General features: G+C 51.7%; 2 protein-coding genes across 4 annotated transcripts in view; one reads left to right on the top strand and one right to left on the bottom strand.

The window, feature by feature from the left end:
* The window catches only part of DUSP29 (dual specificity phosphatase 29), a 37,644-nt gene extending 30,346 nt beyond the window's left edge, over window positions 1-7,298 (bottom strand). The window contains exons 1-2 of one of the 3 annotated variants that reach the window (XM_089313507.1): window positions 6,932-7,298; window positions 2,001-2,127 (exon numbers count right to left, since the gene is read on the bottom strand). The gene's annotated coding sequence lies outside the window, so the exon portion shown is untranslated. The remainder of the gene's footprint in view (window positions 1-2,000; window positions 2,128-6,931) is intronic. The other 2 variants (XM_089313508.1, XM_089313509.1) reach the window with 2 other exon arrangements.
* Window positions 1-17,373, top strand: part of SAMD8 (sterile alpha motif domain containing 8) — a 128,479-nt gene that overhangs the window by 19,762 nt on the left and 91,344 nt on the right. The gene's annotated exons all lie outside the window — the stretch shown is intronic.

The following is a 17,373-nucleotide window of genomic DNA, read 5'->3' on the forward strand; positions in this document are numbered from 1 at the left end:
GCCTGGTATTGTGCTGCAGCAAGTTAAGCCACCCACTGTGACACCAGCGTCCAACATGGGCACCGGTTCCCAACTGCTCCACTTCCGATCCAGCTCCCCACTAATGTGCCTGGGAAAGCAGCAGAGGATGGCCCAGGCACTTGTGCCCCTGCCACTCACATGGGATACCACCAACCATAAGGGAAACCTGGATGGAGTTGCAGGCTTCTGGCTTTTGCCTGGCCTGGCCCTGGCCATTGTGGCCATTTGGGAAGTAAACCAGTACGTGGAAGATTCTCTCTCCTCTCTCTGTAATTCTGCCTTTCAAATAAATAAATTTTTTTTTTTTTTTTTTTTTTTTTTTTTTAGAGGGGAGCCAGACAGGTAACATAGAGGAGGGAAGAGAGTTGGCTGTTGAAAAAGAAACAGAACCTGGCACACTGGCCTTAGTAGGTATGAGACATTAGGGAGTAGAGGGGACTGTGCACTCTGAAGGGCAAATGACGTCCCCCTGAAGGGGCCACAGTTGCTGTTCCATGTGGCAATGCAAGCCCAAATTTTCTCATACTTTGTTTTATTTTTTATTTTTATTTTTTATTTGACAGAGTTATAGACAGTGAGACAGAGAGAAAGGTCTTCCTTCCGTTGGTTCACTCCCCAAATGGCGGATCCGAAGCCAGGAGCCAGGTGTTTCTTCCAGATAAAGGTACTAGGAAAGCAGAGGGAGCTGGGGGCCTAGCAGTGTTGACCACGAAGGCCCAGGGTGCCATTGCCTTTCACAAAGTCGTGACCTGCATGGGCAGCACAGGCACCCCTCTGCTTTACTGGCTTGCTTGTAGTTAAAGGATTCCTTTGTCCAAAGAGGAGAGGAAAGGGTTGGATCCAGATTCACAGCTGTAATTTTTACACCATAGTTTCACTTTATGCAAACACACACACACACACATATACATACATACTTTTTTTCACATATACACTTTATGTAGATTTTTTGCTTTTGATACTAGAAAAAAAGTATACCAGAGTTTCAGTACTGTGGGTAAGAGGCAGGGCTGAAGGAGGTTTTTTCTGTTTTCTGTTTTGGGATTCTTATAATAAATCACATTTGATGATAAGTAACCATGTCTGTATTTTTTTTTTTTAAACAGGCAGAGTGGACAGTGAGAGAGAGAGACAGAGAGAAAGGTCTTCCTTTGCTGTTGGTTCACCCTCCAATGGCCGGTGTGCTGCGGCCGGCACACCGCGCTGATCCAATGGCAGGAGCCAGGAGCCAGGTGCTTTTCCTGGTCTCCCATGGGGTGCAGGGCCCAAGCACCTGGGCCATCCTCCACTGCACTCCCTGGCCACAGCAGAGAGCCGGCCTGGAAGAGGGGCAACCGGGACAGAATCCGGCGCCCCAACCGGGACTAGAACCTGGTGTGCCGGCGCCGCTAGGCGGAGGATTAGCCTAGTGAGCCGCGGCACCGGCCTCCATGTCTGTATTTTTTTAACTGTTCTGGCCAAACAGAGCAGTCTGGCAGAAAGTTGCTTGTCACTTGTCACTTGTGATTTCTACCCTAACTTCCTCCTGTGCCCTCACAGCCCCAGTGGTCACTGAGGGCTCTCAGAGCCACACATGTCCCCCTCCATGAACTCCAGCTTCTCTTCTGATAAAATGGAGCTGGAACCAGAGTGGTGAGTAAGTGAACAAAAATACCAGCCTGGGGCTGGCGTTGTGATACAGTGAGTAAGTCACCGCCTATGATTCTAGCATCACATATGGGTGCTGGTTCAAGCCTTGGCTGCTTCACTTTCAATTCAGCCCCTTGCTAATGTCCTGGGAAGAGCAGCAGAAGATGGCTCAAGTGCTTGGGCCCTAGCACCCCTGTGGAAGACCTGAATGAAGCCCTGGCCTCAACGTGACCCAGCCCCAGCCATTGCAACCATCTGGGGACTGACCTAGCAGATGGGAGATCTCTATATAACTCTGACTTTCAAATAAATCAGTTAGTCTTAGTAATAATTGAAAACAAAATACCAACCTGAACTGTTTTGCTGTCTAAGTTGGCAAATTGGAGAAGCAGGGGGAGGGATGCACAGTTCCCTTCAGTGGGGAATTAAATCTCGATGGAACCCTTGAGCCTGTGAAGATTGTCCGGGGAGCCAGGCCTAGGAATAAGAGCAAATAAGCAAAGTCAGTCATACAGACGTGCCATGCAGTCCTCTATCTGAACAGAAAAAATGTGGCGACTCAAAGGTCCTTTCAATGGAAGCAAGGTAAATCCCTCAGCATGGCCTGGAACGTGGTGGACCAAAGCAAAGAGAATTGTTGGGCTGTTGAGTACAATGAAGCAGGAGAGTTCTGAGTTCCTTAGAACATTCCAGAAAAGAGATGAGATGCCCTGTGGTGGAGTGGGGAAGGGGAGGGCTTGGGCCCAGGAGTTTCCAGGGCAGAGAAAAGGGAATCCCAGTGTTCAGCGTGAGATCACCGCAGCAGCCCTCACACTGGCATAATCTCCAGCGATAACCCTGCAGCAGCCATGCTTGTACTTCCAAGAAGTCACAGCAAAAGAGGTAGAGAGGAGAGCAGTTCAGGAGCAGGAGAGTCAGTGTGATCCCATCGTCAAATCGCAGTACACACCACCAAAACCTCATCTTAACACTGGTGATGAATTTACAGGTGGTTTTTCTTCCCTTTTCTTTTTCTTTTATTTTTTTTTAATATTTATTTATTTATTTGAAAGGAGGAGTTACAGAAAAGCAGATGTAGAGAGAGACAGAAAGGTCTTCCACCCGCTGGTTCACTCCCCAGATGGCCACAACGGCTGGAGCTGCACCAATCCAAAGCCAGGAGCCAGGAACTTCCTCTGGGTCTTCCATATGGGTGCAGGGGCCCAAGGACTTGGGCCATCTTCTACTGCTTTCCCAGGCCATAGCAGAGAGGTGGATCGGAAGAAGAGCAGCCAGGACTCGAACCAACACCCACATGGGATGCCATTGCTGTAGACTGGAGCTTTAACTCATTGAGCCACAGTGCCAGCCCTAGTTTTTGTTATGTTTAAGTAACAATCTTTCTTAAATTTTCTGTGATAAGCCATGTATTATTGGAGCATATAGCAAGAAAAGAATTCGTGTGGCATCTCGTTTAGAATTGGTGCCTGTAGGTGATGCTCACCCTAATTGTAGGCCTAAGGACGAGGCCTGCAAACAGTGTTCCTCCCATCCATCCCAAGGCCCTGACTGCCCTCCTGTAACACGGGAGTCCGTCAAAGGAAGGTCGGAGTCCTGGAAGCCTGTGATGGCAGTAGCCAGGCCTGGGCTGACACAGAAGGTCTCTCAGCTCCCTGGTGATACCTGGGAAACCGGGGAACATCCGGGTGCTGTGGTTCCAGAAGCTTACACTATTTCCTTACAAAACACGAAACCAAGTCGGTCAAGGGCTTTAGAAGAAGTTGGGGTGCATCCACACTGAGGGAACCTGGCACCCCTCCCTGCCCCCACCTTGTGGCATCAGAGCCAGTGTCCTCAACTCCCTTAGCCTGTACTGAGTGTAGTCTAAGTCAGCTGACATCAGGGGCCCTCCCAGGGGTCAGTGTGGTTTCATCCTCAGCTTCACAAATTGGGCCTGGTGCTGCCTCCCCAAAGCCGTACTCATGTGTCACCACTGTGTGCGACACAAGCAGGGCTGGGCTGGCCCACGGCGGGACGAGGGGAGTGGGCAGGGATGGGGTGACCTGTGTTGCGAGCTCATTGGGATTGTGGGGCAAGTTAGTCTGTGTTTAAATGCACGCATACCACCTTTCTTCCTTGACACCACCCAAGTTGGGCTTGGAATGTGCTTTGAAAGAAGGGAGAGAGTAAAAATGTTATTGTGGTTGGGTAAATGGTTCTGTTAGAGGAGTGATACCTCCTGCCGGTATGTAGGGGCGTGGAATTTGGCAGCAGGGTCTGTGTATAAATACGACATATTTCTAATTTACTACAAGTCAGTGCCTGTTCTCATGCATTTTAAATATACCCAAATGATCCCAAGGAGGAAACAAAAGTTGGGGATCTTTAAAAAATTAAAACTTGGATGTGAAAACCTACGAATTTTTTTGTTGCCTATAATTTCATTCGTAAAGTTTAACAGACTTTTTTTTCTTTTTGGATTCTGGCAAATATGTTAACAGGAGGCAATCATGTGAATTAATATAAAATCCTTTTATTAAAAAAAACAGAAAAGCCTTCATTTAAGAGGTAATTTGATATTCCTTCTCGATGGTGTTGATGTCATGAACTTGTATGATTAACTCCTCGAAGGGCTCCAGAGTGCTTTGGGGTGCTAATTGATGAACTCCTAATTGACGTCTCCAAGCTTGGTTTGGCAGAAGTGGGCCGCCCGGAAACCATGAGGAGGCTGGAGGCCCATACTGAGCTTCCTTCTCAGACCAGGCAGCCAGCTGGGATGGCCTTGACCAGGCGGCCAAGGGGGAGCTCTGGCGTGGGAGACAAGAGGCCGTGATGTCCGACCAGACTGGCTGTGGTTCCTCTGCGTCCTCTGAAGCTGTGTGGAAGCACTGCGGGCGGTTTCTCAGCCCTCGCCCGCGGCCCAGCACCTCTGGACACACACTCCTCGTGTGGGGACGTCACGCTGGGGCGGGGGGTGCGGCTCTCCCTGTGGACCACTTCCAGTGCAGGCTGCTGTTCCTCTCTGGGCCTGTCTGTCACATGCCCTGCAGAGGGGCTCTGGGCCTGTGGAAGTCTGGGGGTCAAGGCTGCCACTTTTAAAGCCCCAGCAGAAACTCGGCAAGGGATCAAGGCCGTGGCTGGCCCCAGGGAGTCATCTACTCTGAACACTTGCCAGGCTGGGGCATAGCCCCCCTGCCCACTTAAAGGAATGCAACAAGCTAGTAATTGGGGCTCCATCCAGGCATCCTTGTGTGTCGCCAGACCCTTCTCTGTGGTCCTGGTTCCTGCGGCCGGGCCTTGACTGTTCAGCTGGGGACATTCCCTCCCTGTGGTGAAGTGCAAAGTGGTGTGGAGTTGTGACAAGAGCTCTCACTGGCCTTGCAGCCTCACATCCCTGGACTCAAGCTTCCTCACCTGTAAAATGGGGATAATGCTCGCCTCACTGGTGGTTGGATTAAGCTCTGGCACACCAGCATGGGCTCAGAGAGTGATGGAGCACGGGGATGGTGGGTGGAGAATTCCCTCCTGTGCTAGACACTGTTCTGAGCCAAGAATAAGGAGAAGGGAATACAGCACTGGGGCCAGGGCAGAGGGTCTGCGTGGGGCGCAGTGGCTCCAATGTGAAACGCCAGCTGCAAGAAAGGGCTCTTCATGTCTGGGGACTGGGTCAGGCTCGGCACCAGGAAGGGTGACTGGAAGCAAAAATGCAGACCGTGTCTACTCTGGCCACAGACTGAGAAGACAAACAGCTCTGACCCTTAACCCCAGGTAGGCGTCTCTTGGAGAAGAACCTCAGTTTGGAGAGAGAACCCGCTGCTGCCACCTTACTGAGGGGCACCAGGCCATCAGACGGAAGCCGCACACTGGGCATAGCCTCTGTCCAGCACGTGTGACCTTGGCCAGACCACTCAGCTCTGCATCTCAGCTTGTCGCCTGGAAGTGGAGACCAGTGTGGCCCTGTTTGCCGAGCCTTTGCAGAGGGGAGAGAAGCCAGTCGAGACCTAGGAGGATGAGGCAAGTGTTCAGGGTGGTGCTGGACCTGCGGTCAGTGCCTGGGAATGCTGCCAGCTCCCACGGTTGTGCAGTGTCTGGGGAAAGCCACCCTGGCTCTATGGCTGGGGGAGGGCAGTGCACCCCCTCCCCAAGTGAACCCCACTGGGCTTGGTTTGTCAGAAAACGCTGACAACCCTTCCTTTGTTCTCAGCACCTCTGAGCTGCTCCTCTTCTGCCCACCACAGCCTTAGGATCGCCACCCGTAGGCAGGACCCAGATTCCCTTCCTGCCCACCATCACCTCAGGACTGAGATGTCCCAGTGCCAGCTGCCAGCTTCTCAGGTGGCAGGGGCCCAGCCTCCCCTCGCAGCCTCAGCACAGATCTGCAATTGCCCCTGGAGCCGGCTGACCACCCCTAGCTGTCCTCCGCCCCTCCCAGCCCTGGCCCCACCCCACTCCCAAGGTTCTTCCTTGTTAGGGACTCAGCTCAGAAAGCCCCAGATTTGTCTGGGTGGGAGCAGGGAACCAAAATGACCAGCAGGGGACACAGAAGAAGCACCGAGGACCAGGGCCCCTCAGGAGTGCTGCTGGCCTCTCCAGACCTCTCCCCCACAGCCCCTCCCCTCTAAAGCGGGGGTTTTCCCTTGGGAATATTTTTAGTTTTTCTGAACAGTTAGAGCCCCTACCCCAGTCCCAACAGCTTAGGGGGTCTAAGCCCATGAGGGGCCACTGGGGCCACAGCCTGGAACGCCGGGGTCTGTTGAAAAAGCCCTGGCCTGAGACACAGGACACCTTGCCCCATCCTGCCATGCGCAAGGCTGCCGGGTGAGGGGGCCCTGGCCTCTATGACTCAGCCGCCCCCGTCCCACCTCCCCCCAGAACTGGGAAGGCTTCCACAGCAACCACACTGTCACCATCATGCCTTGCATTGCTCCCCACTGACGTTTTTGCGCCCCCGCCTGGGGTTTTCTTCCCTAGTGGCTTAGTGGGCATGCATAGGACCTTGCGGGAGATGTGAAGTGCAGCGCAGCACAGTGGGAGCCCAATGAGTTGCCTTGAGAGCTGTCACCCACCCCGTGGTCCCTTAGGATTGGACGTGTAACTGGAAGCTCTGATTAGAGAGGGGAAAGTGCAGAGACTTCCATGAGGTTTCTAGGAAAAGGGGGGACAGGAAAGCTTTCACGCGATGCCAGCTGCCCTGCACAGCCCCAGAAAACAGAGCATGGACTTTTCATGCCCACAGCCAGGTGCTGGGAGAAACACTGGGCCGAACCCGAGAGATGCCGGCCTCCCCACCGCAGGGCCTTACCTGTGTGCGTGGGGCCCGTCCGGCTCAGGAGGTGCTGGTCAGTGGGGCATGTGGCGGCTATACACCCTGACTGGCAGCACAGAGCCTATTTTTAGGGTCAGATCTGCTGACACTGACCTTGCCTGCTGTCCAGCGTGAGAGGAGACCCATGGCATCTGCTTGCAGAGTGATTTGATTCGCCAGGGTGACCTAAACCCTGGACTTGGGAAGTCCCATACCTGGAGCCCACATGCTTGTCCCTGCCTGGTCACAGCGGCAGGACATGTGGCTGCCAGGGCTGGGGCAGGCGGAAATTTCCTAGCTTTGTTTTTGTGGATGGACGAGGCCAGGTGTCTGTGAGGCTGTGCCCTCAGCCCTGGCCCAGAACAACTGGAGCAGGGGAGGTTTGCCCACTGGCGCAGAGCCCGGGAGGGCCAGGGTGCACAACATGGAGGAGGACGCTCTCGTCCAGTCTCAGCTGAGCTTGTGGTGCCATCATTTGGGGGGGTGGAGGGGGTGATGAGATAATTGCCCTGTCACAAGTCATAGGTGACTGATGAAACCCGGCACTGCTGTAAGCTTGGGGTGGTTGGCATTATGCTACTTCCTGTGAGACCCCCCCCCCCCCGCCCAGTGCCCAGCCTCTCCGTGCTGCAGTGGGGAAAATTGTTGTACCAGCCTGTTAAGTTGTTGTGAGGACTGAGTGGGAAAATGTCCGGAAAAGCCTCTGCCTGGCACGTGGAAGCATGTTAAGTGCTGGAGAGTGTTAGTATGCCCCCCCACGCCCAGTCCAGCAGCCTTCCCAGCTCTCCCTTTTCTCGGCGTCCCTCTTTGTTGGCTGCAGCCCTCTTTGCTCCGCCACCCCCTGACTGAGCCCTGCCAGTGCGCCCTGCTTTTGTATAGTGCCGGATGTGTGTGTGTGTGTGTGTTCCTCCCCTGTCTCTAGTAAGATCTTCTCAGGGCTTCCCACGGTTCTTTCTAATGAATAATGCTGTGTGGGTGAAGGATTGAGAGGAGGGAGTCACTAGTCTTGCCCCATCCCTCACTGAATGGGGTCTTCTGTGCTGGGGTCGTTGTATTGTCCTCTGCAACTTTTTTTTTTTGCAGAGTGGACAGTGAGAGAGAGAGACAGAGAGAAAGGTCTTCCTTTGCCGTTGGTTCACCCTCCAATGGCCGCCGCTGCAGCCGGCGCACCGCGCTGATCCGATGGCAGGAGCCAGGTGCTTTTCCTGGTCTCCCATGGGGTGCAGGGCCCAAGCACCTGGGCCATCCTCCACTGCACTCCCTGGCCACAGCAGAGGGCTGGCCTGGAAGAGGGGCAACCGGGACAGAATCCGGCGCCCCAACCGGGACTAGAACCCGGTGTGCCGGCGCCGCAAGGTGGAGGATTAGCCTATTGAGCCACGGCGCCGGCTATCCTCTGCAACTTTTGCAAACCCAAGTCCTTCCTCTCAGTTGGCTGGCTTAGCTGCTGCCAATTTTATTGATACTGATTGTTTCTACCAGTATGTTTCACAGTGAAACTGCTAAATGATTTAGCTTTTATTGATGTCCTGGTGCAAATAATATTCCCAAGGCGAAGGCATGGAATCTGAATGTACAGCAAGGTGAGAATGTCAGGCTCCAGGTGTTCCTGCTGTTAAGGGTGGAGTCAGAGCAGCAGAGTTTAAAAGGCCCTCTGCAGTCGCCCCAGGACTGAAGGGGTCAGGGATGCTGCAACTGGCAGGCCACAGAAAATTTCTTTTTGGCTGGGAACCTGATGGGGCAGCCGCAGCCCTAGCACAAGTCAAGGGCCAAGGAGGCAAGAGGGGCCTCAGAAGATAAAGGGTCAAGTAGGAAGCAGACATAAAATATCTAAAGAAATCTGAGGCAGCCTGCTAGACGTTAGACAAATAGTTGATGGAACTGGCACTGTGGCATAGCAGGTAAAAGCCGCTGCCTGCAGTACCAGCATCCCATATAGGTGCTGGCTTGAGTCCTGGCTGCTCCACTTTCTGTCCGGCTCTCTGCTTATGGCCTGGGAAAGCAGTGGAAGATGGCCCAAGTCCTTGGGCTCCTGTACCATGTGGAAGACCTTCAAGAAGCTCCTGGCTTCGGATCAACACAACTCTGGCAGTAACAGCCATTTGGGGAGTGAACCAGTGGATGGAAGACCTCTCTCTCTGCCTCTGCCTCTCTGTAACTCTGCCTTTCAAATAAATTACTAAGTCTTAATAAAAAAAAAAAAAAAGTAGATGAGAGATAATGAGGCCATTTCATATCACCTGGAAGGTGTTCAAGAAAAGAACTTGGTGGATTGCTGGATTTTCACCTCCATTACAATAGACCCTAACTGTGGTTGACCAGAAGACCTGTGACCTCTTCCTCTGCTTTTTTTTTTTTTTTTTTTTGATAGAGTTGGACAGAGAGAGAGACAGAAAGGTCTTCCTTCCATTGGTTCACTCCCCAAATGGCCACTACGGCCAGAGCTACGCCAGAGACAGGTGCTTCCTCCCAGTCTCCCATGCAGGTGCAGGCCCCCAAGCACTTGGGCCATCCTCCACTGCCTTCCTGGGCCACAGCAGAGAGCTGGACTGGAAGAGGAACAGCTGGAACTAGAACTGGTGCCCATATGGGATGCCGGCGCCGCAGGCAGAGGATTAACCAAGTAAGCCACAGCACCGGCCCTTCCTCAGTTTTTGTTACTTTAGAATATGCCCCAGGCCGGCGCCGCGGCTCACTAGCCTAATCCTCCGCCTTGCGGCGCCGGCACACCAGGTTCTAGTCCCGGTTGGGGCGCTGGATTCTGTCCCGGTTGCCCCTTTTCCAGGCTAGCTCTCTGCTGTGGCCAGGGAGTGCAGGGGAGGATGGACCGAGTACTTGGGCCCTGCACCCCATGGGAGACCAGGATAAGTACCTGGCTCCTGCCATCGGATAGGCGCGGTGCGCCGGCCTCAGCACGCCGGCCGCGGCAGCCATTGGAGGGTGAACCAATGGCAAAGGAAGACCTTTCTCTCTGTCTCTCTCTCTCTCACTGTCCACTCTGCCTGTCAAAAAAATAAATAAATAAATAAAATAAAAAATACATTTAAAAAAGGAATATGCCCCAAAGAGTGGGCAGTATGGCACAGTCATTAAGTCACCCTTTGGGACACCTGCATCCCAAATCAGAGTGCATGTTCAAATCCTGGCTCCTCTGCTTCTAATCCAGCTGCCTTCTAATGTGCCTGAGCAGTCGACAGATAATGGCCCAAGTGCTTGGGTCCCTGCCACCCACATGGCAGACGTGAATGGAGTTGCTGGCTCTTGGCTTCTGCCTGGCCAAGGCCTGACTGTTGCAGGAATTTGGGTCCTCTCCCTCTCCTTCTCCCTCTGCCTAATTAGTTAATTAAATCTTTTTTTAAAAATGTGCCAAAGAGGATGGCAAAGAAGAATGGATAACAGCAGCATTCCATGCAGGAGACATGGATGGAGTTCCAGGCTCCCGGTTTTGGCCTGGACTAGCCCTGGCCTTTGTGGCCTTTTGGGGGGTGAACCAATATATGGAAGACCTCTCTTTCTCTCTCTCTGTCTCTGTCTCTCTCTCTCCTCTCTCCGCCTTTCAAATAAATAAAATGAGTCTTGATAACCACAGCATTTATTACAGGGGCTAAAGGAAGCCCTTGAAGATTTTTTTAAAAAAGACTGGTGGTGCTGGCAGGGGACGCTCTTCTGCTTCCTAAGAGCAGGAAGGCCGGCCTGTGAGACACAGCAGTGTCTCTCTAAAGGCAGAACTCCGACCATGGGAAGAAATTCCAAGAGTTGTTTCATGTGCATGAAGCAGACACAGCCTCTTGCCAGGACAGGGGCAAGCCAGGAACTCTGCTGCATTCAGAGATGTATCCAGCTACTCCCAAGTCCAAGAAAAGTCCCACTGGATTCTGTGCAAAGCAATCTCCACCGAGGCAGGCAAGGTGTGAACCTGTAGAAGCAAATGCTCCTTTCCTGTAGCTTCTTAGGAGCTTACCTACGTCAGTGTTTGGCTTGGGTGCCAGCACCTCCTCCCTGACCTCTGTCGTTCTTGTTAAAGACACTTTTCCCGTCGGTGATGTCATCTCACAGCAGGTTACGCCACTGCTTGGGATGCCAGCATCCTGTTACAGAGCACAGGTTCGGGTCCCATCTGCTCCACTTCAAGTGCTTGAGCCCTTGCTGCCCATGTGGGAGACCCAGGCTACTGGATTTGGCCTGGTCCAGCCCTGGCTGTTGTAGCCATTTGGGGAGTGGACCAGCAGATGGAAGGTATCTCTCACTCTGTCTCTTTCTCTCTCTCTGTCACTCTGCCTTTCAAATACATACATACACTTGATCCTAGCCAAAAGGCCAAGAAGCGATCAAATACATACATACATACAGTTTCCCCTAGAACCTCTTTTACTCTCCATTTTCAGATAGGCAGGGAGGTTGGCGCTGTGGCGTAGTGGGTAAAGCCACCACATGCAGTGCCAGCATCCCATATGGGCGCCGGTTTGAGACCCAGCTGCTCTACTTCCGATCCAGCTCTCTGCTGTAGCCTGGCAAAGCAATAGAAGATGGCCCAAGTCCTTGGGCCCCTGCACCCGTGTGGGAACCCGGAAGAGTCTCCTGGATCCTGGGTTCGGATTGGCACAGCTCTGGCTGTTGCAGCCAATGGAGAGTGAACTATTGGATGGAAGACCTCTCTCTCCCCCTCCCCCTCTGTCTCTTCCTCCCCCCCCCCCCCCGCCCCCGCCTCTCCTCTGTGTGTAACTCTGACTTTCAAATAAATAAATAAACCTTTAAAAAAAAAAAAAAGGAGAGCGAGATAGGCAGATCCGGGTCTCCATCCTGGCTTCTCTGGAAGGAATCCTACTTGGGTCCTGTGACGCAGTGTGGGAGGCAGGATAATGCTCCCCCCTCCAAGGATGCCCACATCCTAATCTCTGAGACCTGTGACTATATTATGTTACAAGGCAATGGGGAATTAGGTTGCTAATCATCTGACCTTAAACTAGGGAGATTATCCTGATTATCCAGATGAGTCCAATATAATTGCATAGGTTCATGAAAATGAGAGAGGGAAATAGAAGAGGTCAGAGCAATGTGATCTGTTGCTGGTTTTGAAGACTAAAAAAGGGACCAGCGGCCACAGGACGGCTTCTAGAGGCTGGAATAAGCAAGGAGATGGTTTCTGCTTCGGAACACCGAGAAGGAAACCTCTCTGCTGATGTCTCGGTTTTAGCCCAGTGCGTCACTGATCAGCGCAGGCTGCCATTACAAATACAATAGGAGTTTATTTCTCACTGTTCCAGAGGCTGGACGAAGAACAGAGTCCCAGCAGGGTTTAATTGTGCTGAGGGCTCTTTTCCCTGTGTGCAGGTGGCTGCCTTCTAGCTCTGTACTCCCATGGCATGTCCTTTGTGCACCTGAGGAGGGTGGGCGAGCAAGAGAGGATGCGGGTGGCTCCCACACCTGTTGTTTCAAGTCATGAAACTTGCAGTCTTTTGTGGGAGGAGCAGTAGGAAAGTAATTCATGAAATGTGCCATCCTGGACCCAAACTTCTCTGAGTCCTAAAGATCCATAGGCTTTTAGCACCCTGCGGACATACGGATGAGCCCAGCTAGAGCCCAGTGCACAGGATTCAAGACTGGAAGTCCTCGGCTCTCCTGGTCATATCTCTCTCAAATTAAAAACAGAACAAAGCGAAAGAAACTGAGGCCCATATTCTGCAGAAAGCCCAGAGCCCTCCCCACCCACCCATTCAGAGGCTTATTTCCCCCAGGAGAGGGTGGGGAGGATGGCTCTCATCTGCTGATTTGGCTCTGTTGTGGCTTCCTTGACAGTCGCCCTCACTGGCACCCTCCAGCCCTCACTCCCACACCCTGTAAGCCCCACTCCATCCTCCAGGCTGCTCTTCCAAAGCACCACTCCCCGCAGGCCCTGGCGTGGGCCAGAAGGGACCACAGCACAGGGTGGGAGATAACTCCACATTCAATGTGCAGCCACCTGGGCTTTAAAAAATGGTTGGCTGGGTCCCGGCCCTAGGAAAGTGCTCCGTCCAGAGCCTTCTGCTTTGCCCTGCTCTGTTCTTGGGGCTCCTCCCTGAGTGTCCCTTCACCACTTCTTACCATGCTTTTCAGAGGTGCTCCATTCCCCTTCAGCCATCAGAGCAGTTTGGCTCCCAATGAGTCTCACCCTCCCAGGCGCGTTATGCCCAGGGCCCCGCTTTCTCATTTAAAAAGCCCACCATAGTGTTTTCCCAGAGAAGTTACCTCTCCAGGAGGGGAATGCCTTGGCGTTCCTAAATCATACCCTCCGTGGACCCCGGAAGCAGCAGCCCCTGTCCTGAACTTTTTTTACTTTTTAGATTGCCCTGCATATCACACACAGGTACACCCCACATTGAGCTGCTGCTACCCACCTATTAGAATGGCCAAAACAACAGAAAATTGGCAATAGAGAGTGTTGCTCAGAATTTTGGGAGACGCTAGAACTGCTTGCTCTGTGTGTAGGCTGTGGCTGTGGTTGCACAACTGCTCGTATCTGTCAGTAGAACTGTCTGCCCAGAGAGGGGGGTTTGGCTGTGGGTAGGTGAAGATCAGGACACGGGTGCCTTCTGGCAAAGTGTGACCCTCGATTCTGTCCACCTCGGCGACCAACACTGTTCAGGCCGCGGAGTATGCTCCCCCTCCCCACCTTGTTCTGTGAACTCAAGACAGAAGAGTGACTTGCATGGTGGTAGGTGTGCTTTATTGCCCTGACCGTGCACGTAGACACGTAGACGCGCTATGGCCTGGGGGAGGCGGATGGGTTTGGGCTGCTGAAGTGCTTCGGTGCAAGAGCAAACAGCTTATTCTGCTTGTAAAGTCTGCTCGCTCAGAGTGGAGAATCTGGGAGTGCGGAGTGGCCCTGGGGCTGTATTCTCCTGACTCTGGGCGTGCTGCAGAGTGAGCTTCATAGTCTCAGAGTGGCACAGCCGCCGTGGAGTATTTGGTACAGTAAACAATTCTAATATTCTTCAAAGCATATATATGAGGATACTTTAAAAATTTTGTGGGAGGACTGGTGTTGTGGTGAACTGGGTAAAGCCATTGCCTGTGACCCCAGCATCCTGTATGGACACTGGTTTGTGTGCTGGCTGCTCCACTTCTGATCCAGCTTCCTGCTGATGGCCTGGTAAAGGCAGCAGAGGATGGCCCAAGTGCTTGGGCCCCTGATAGCCATGTGGGAGACCTGGTAGAGGCTCCTGGCTCTTGGCTTTGTCCTGGCCCAGCCCTGGCTGTTGTGGCTGTCTGGGAAGTGAACCAGCAGATGGAATATTCTCTCTTTCTCTCTCTCTCTTCCTCTCTGTCTCTGTAATTTTGACTTTAAAATAAACAAATCTTTAAAAAAAATTATGGGAAATGAAATTAAAGGATAATTTTTAAAGTTTATTTATTTGAGAGAGACAGAAATAGAGAGCTTCCATCCTCTGGCTCAGTCCCCAAATGCCCACAACTGCTGGGGCTGAGCTAGGCTGAAGTTGGGATCTGGGTACTAGTAATCCAGGTCTCCCACATGGGTGGCAGGAGCCCAGTCATGTGAGCCATTGCCACTGCCTCCCAAAGTCTGCAGTGGCAGGAGGCTGGAGTCAGGTGTCCCACCTCTCAACTGGTGTCTTCACCTCAAAAGGTAAGTTTATTTGGGGGCAAAAAAAATTTGAAATCCCTGTCTAGTTTTTTCATAATATGAATATTTTTGTGAACTTTTGAAGATTACATGCATGGATTTCAAAAAATTTTTGCACTAAAATAAACATCTTTTAATTTTATTTTCCGTGAACTTTTTGAAGTCTCCTCTCATTCATAGGTCCAATGTAGTAAGTATGGTGCATGATGCTAGTTCCTTACATTGGCTACTTGACTTGCAAATAGTTTTAATTTTATAACAGTATTTGATTTAGTAAAATTTTCTGAAAACAGGTGAAGATTTTTAGATTCATTTAGATCATTATTTAAAACATTATATTTAATTATGTCTTCACTTGTATTTTTAATAGAAACTTGGATATTTTAGAAAAGAACTCTTGAAAATAAACATTTTTAACATTTTTCATTTATCTCCATTTTGATAAAAATATATTCATATTTTTGTCACTTTGTGTTCAATAAATTCTTGTATTTCTGATCCTTCAGGGCAGCACTGTCCAATAAAAGGTAATGTGAGGCGGGTAGGCAATGTAAAAGTATTTTACTAGCTATACTAAAAAGTATAAAGAGAAACTGGTGAAGTTAATTTTAATAATGTATTTTATTGAACTGAACATGCCCGAAATATTGTTTCAACATGTAATCAACATGAAAAGTATTTAATGAGACATTTGACATCATCCTTTTTTACATACTAAGCTTTGCAAGTCTGTGAGTGCTTGACTTTGTACACCTTGGCTCAGATCCAGCACATCTCAAGTGCTCAGTAGCCCCACTAGGTCTGGGGGCCCCATACTGGACAGATCTAGATCATTGCCAATGGGGTCTGTCAATGTGGAGACGGGAATATGGGCTGGAGGCTTCCACATGTCTCCTGCCCAGGCCTCACCTGCCTGGCTCCTCCCAGAGGCCAGATTTCCTCGAATGAGCACAAACCTTCCTCCTCGTCCAGCCTCGGTTGTCCCCAGTTCCTAAAACCTGGCATGTGGGTGCCTCTGGCGGTGTCTGAGGCCTGCCGCAAGCTGGCTGGCAGCTGGCCAGGCCACATTTGCTGTGGAGCTGTCACTCTTGACTCTCCAGTGAGTGAGCTGTGTGAGGACTTGGTGTTGGGGAGAAGACCCCAAGGTCAACGAGATCTCTGGAAGTGATGCCTCTGTTTATCTCCCTGGTTGTCAAAACACTGGGGAGCCCTGCTGCTGGCCTTCTGTGGGGCTCCAGAGCTCCAGGACCCAGGGCTTGGGCTGTGGGCCCGCGTCCACCATGACTCCCCCATTTCCCAAGAGATGGCTGCCTTCTGAGCCCCGCTGGAGCCTGTCAGTGATCTCAGTAAATCAGTAAGTAGTGTCTCTATTAGCGCCTTTGTCTGTGTGTCAGGACTTGTTTATTTTACCGATAGATAGCTGTTTCCTCTTCACAGCCTCTTAGTGCCTCAAAGTGACATTGATGGGGCCTGACAGGGTGATTGCTACATGGGGGAGGTAGGAAGACACAGGCGCGAAGGACGTGTACTCTCACAACCTAAGGAATCAGGTTCAAGTCCTGCCTCTGCCACTTATTGCTGAGCTGGTGCAAGACCCTTCCCACCTCCAGGATTATTTCTCTTATCTTTTGGGAAAAATTAACTCCTACAGGGTTAATGTGAGGATTGAAAGCCATCATGTAAAGCTCTTGGCTGTCACAAGCTGTCGGTACCTCCTAATGATCACTGCTTCTCAGTCTCCCCTAGCCCCAGTTAATTGTCTTAACTCCCATTGGACAGATGAAGAAATTCCCAAAGAGAACTAAGTTCACCACTATTGGGGGCTGGCATCTTCCTGTGCAGTCGGCATTTACCGAGGTGAGGTCCTGCCCCGTGACCAGGTCTGTTCTGGAAGTGGGCAGCAGAACAGGGCGGCAGGAAATCAAGACCAGCCTCAGGTGCACTCCCCGTCCAGTGGAGAAGCATTCTGGCAGCTCAGTGGGTAAGGGCTGCCCAGGAGAACTGAGAGACTGTGGGGGATTTTTAGAGGGGGCCAGCTCTGACACAGGGGAACGAAGGGCGGTAAGAGTGTCATGTGATAATTTACTGCCATTCACAAACCCAGTATGCATTCAAAAATCACTTGTTGGCCGGCGCCGCGGCTCACTAGGCTAATCCTCCGCCTTGCGGCGCCGGCACACCGGGTTCTAGTCCCGGTCGGAGCGCCGGATTCTGTCCCGGTTGCCCCTCTTCCAGGCCAGCTCTCTGCTGTGGCCCGGGAGTGCCGTGGAGGATGGCCCAAGTGCTTGGGCCCTGCACCCCATGGGAGACCAGGATAAGTACCTGGCTCCTGCCATCGGATCAGCGCGGTGTGCCGGCCGTAGCGCGCCAGCCGCGGCTGCCACTGGAGGGTGAACCAACGGCAAAAGGAAGACCTTTCTGTCTGTCTCTTTCTCTCACTGTCCACTCTGCCTGTCAAAAAAAAAAAAAAAAAAAAAAATCACTTGTTGCATGGAAAGTCATGTGATTACAAAGTGCCATGGACATTTTAATAAAAGGATAGGCATTCACCAACCTATGTTCATTTAGTCCCAACAGATACCTTGAGCCAATTCCAGTTAAATATTGGGAGCTGTCTGGGAGGGGGAAAATGGCATTGTATCATGAGACTGAGGTCAGTTTTGGGATGACATCGACTTTGATGCATTGTGCAATGGGTCCTGTATTGGCCAGGAACTAACAAGGAATGCATGCTGTAGCCTCCAGCTTTTCATCGCTAGAATGAAGATCTGAGATAGGGTAGCTTTGTAAAGTGAAGAGGTTGATGTAGCTCACGGTT

This window comes from Oryctolagus cuniculus, chromosome 15, assembly GCF_051225735.1.
Source record: "Oryctolagus cuniculus isolate XC-2025 breed Fujian yellow rabbit chromosome 15, ASM5122573v1, whole genome shotgun sequence".
In the NCBI taxonomy this organism is placed as follows: domain Eukaryota; kingdom Metazoa; phylum Chordata; class Mammalia; order Lagomorpha; family Leporidae; genus Oryctolagus; species Oryctolagus cuniculus.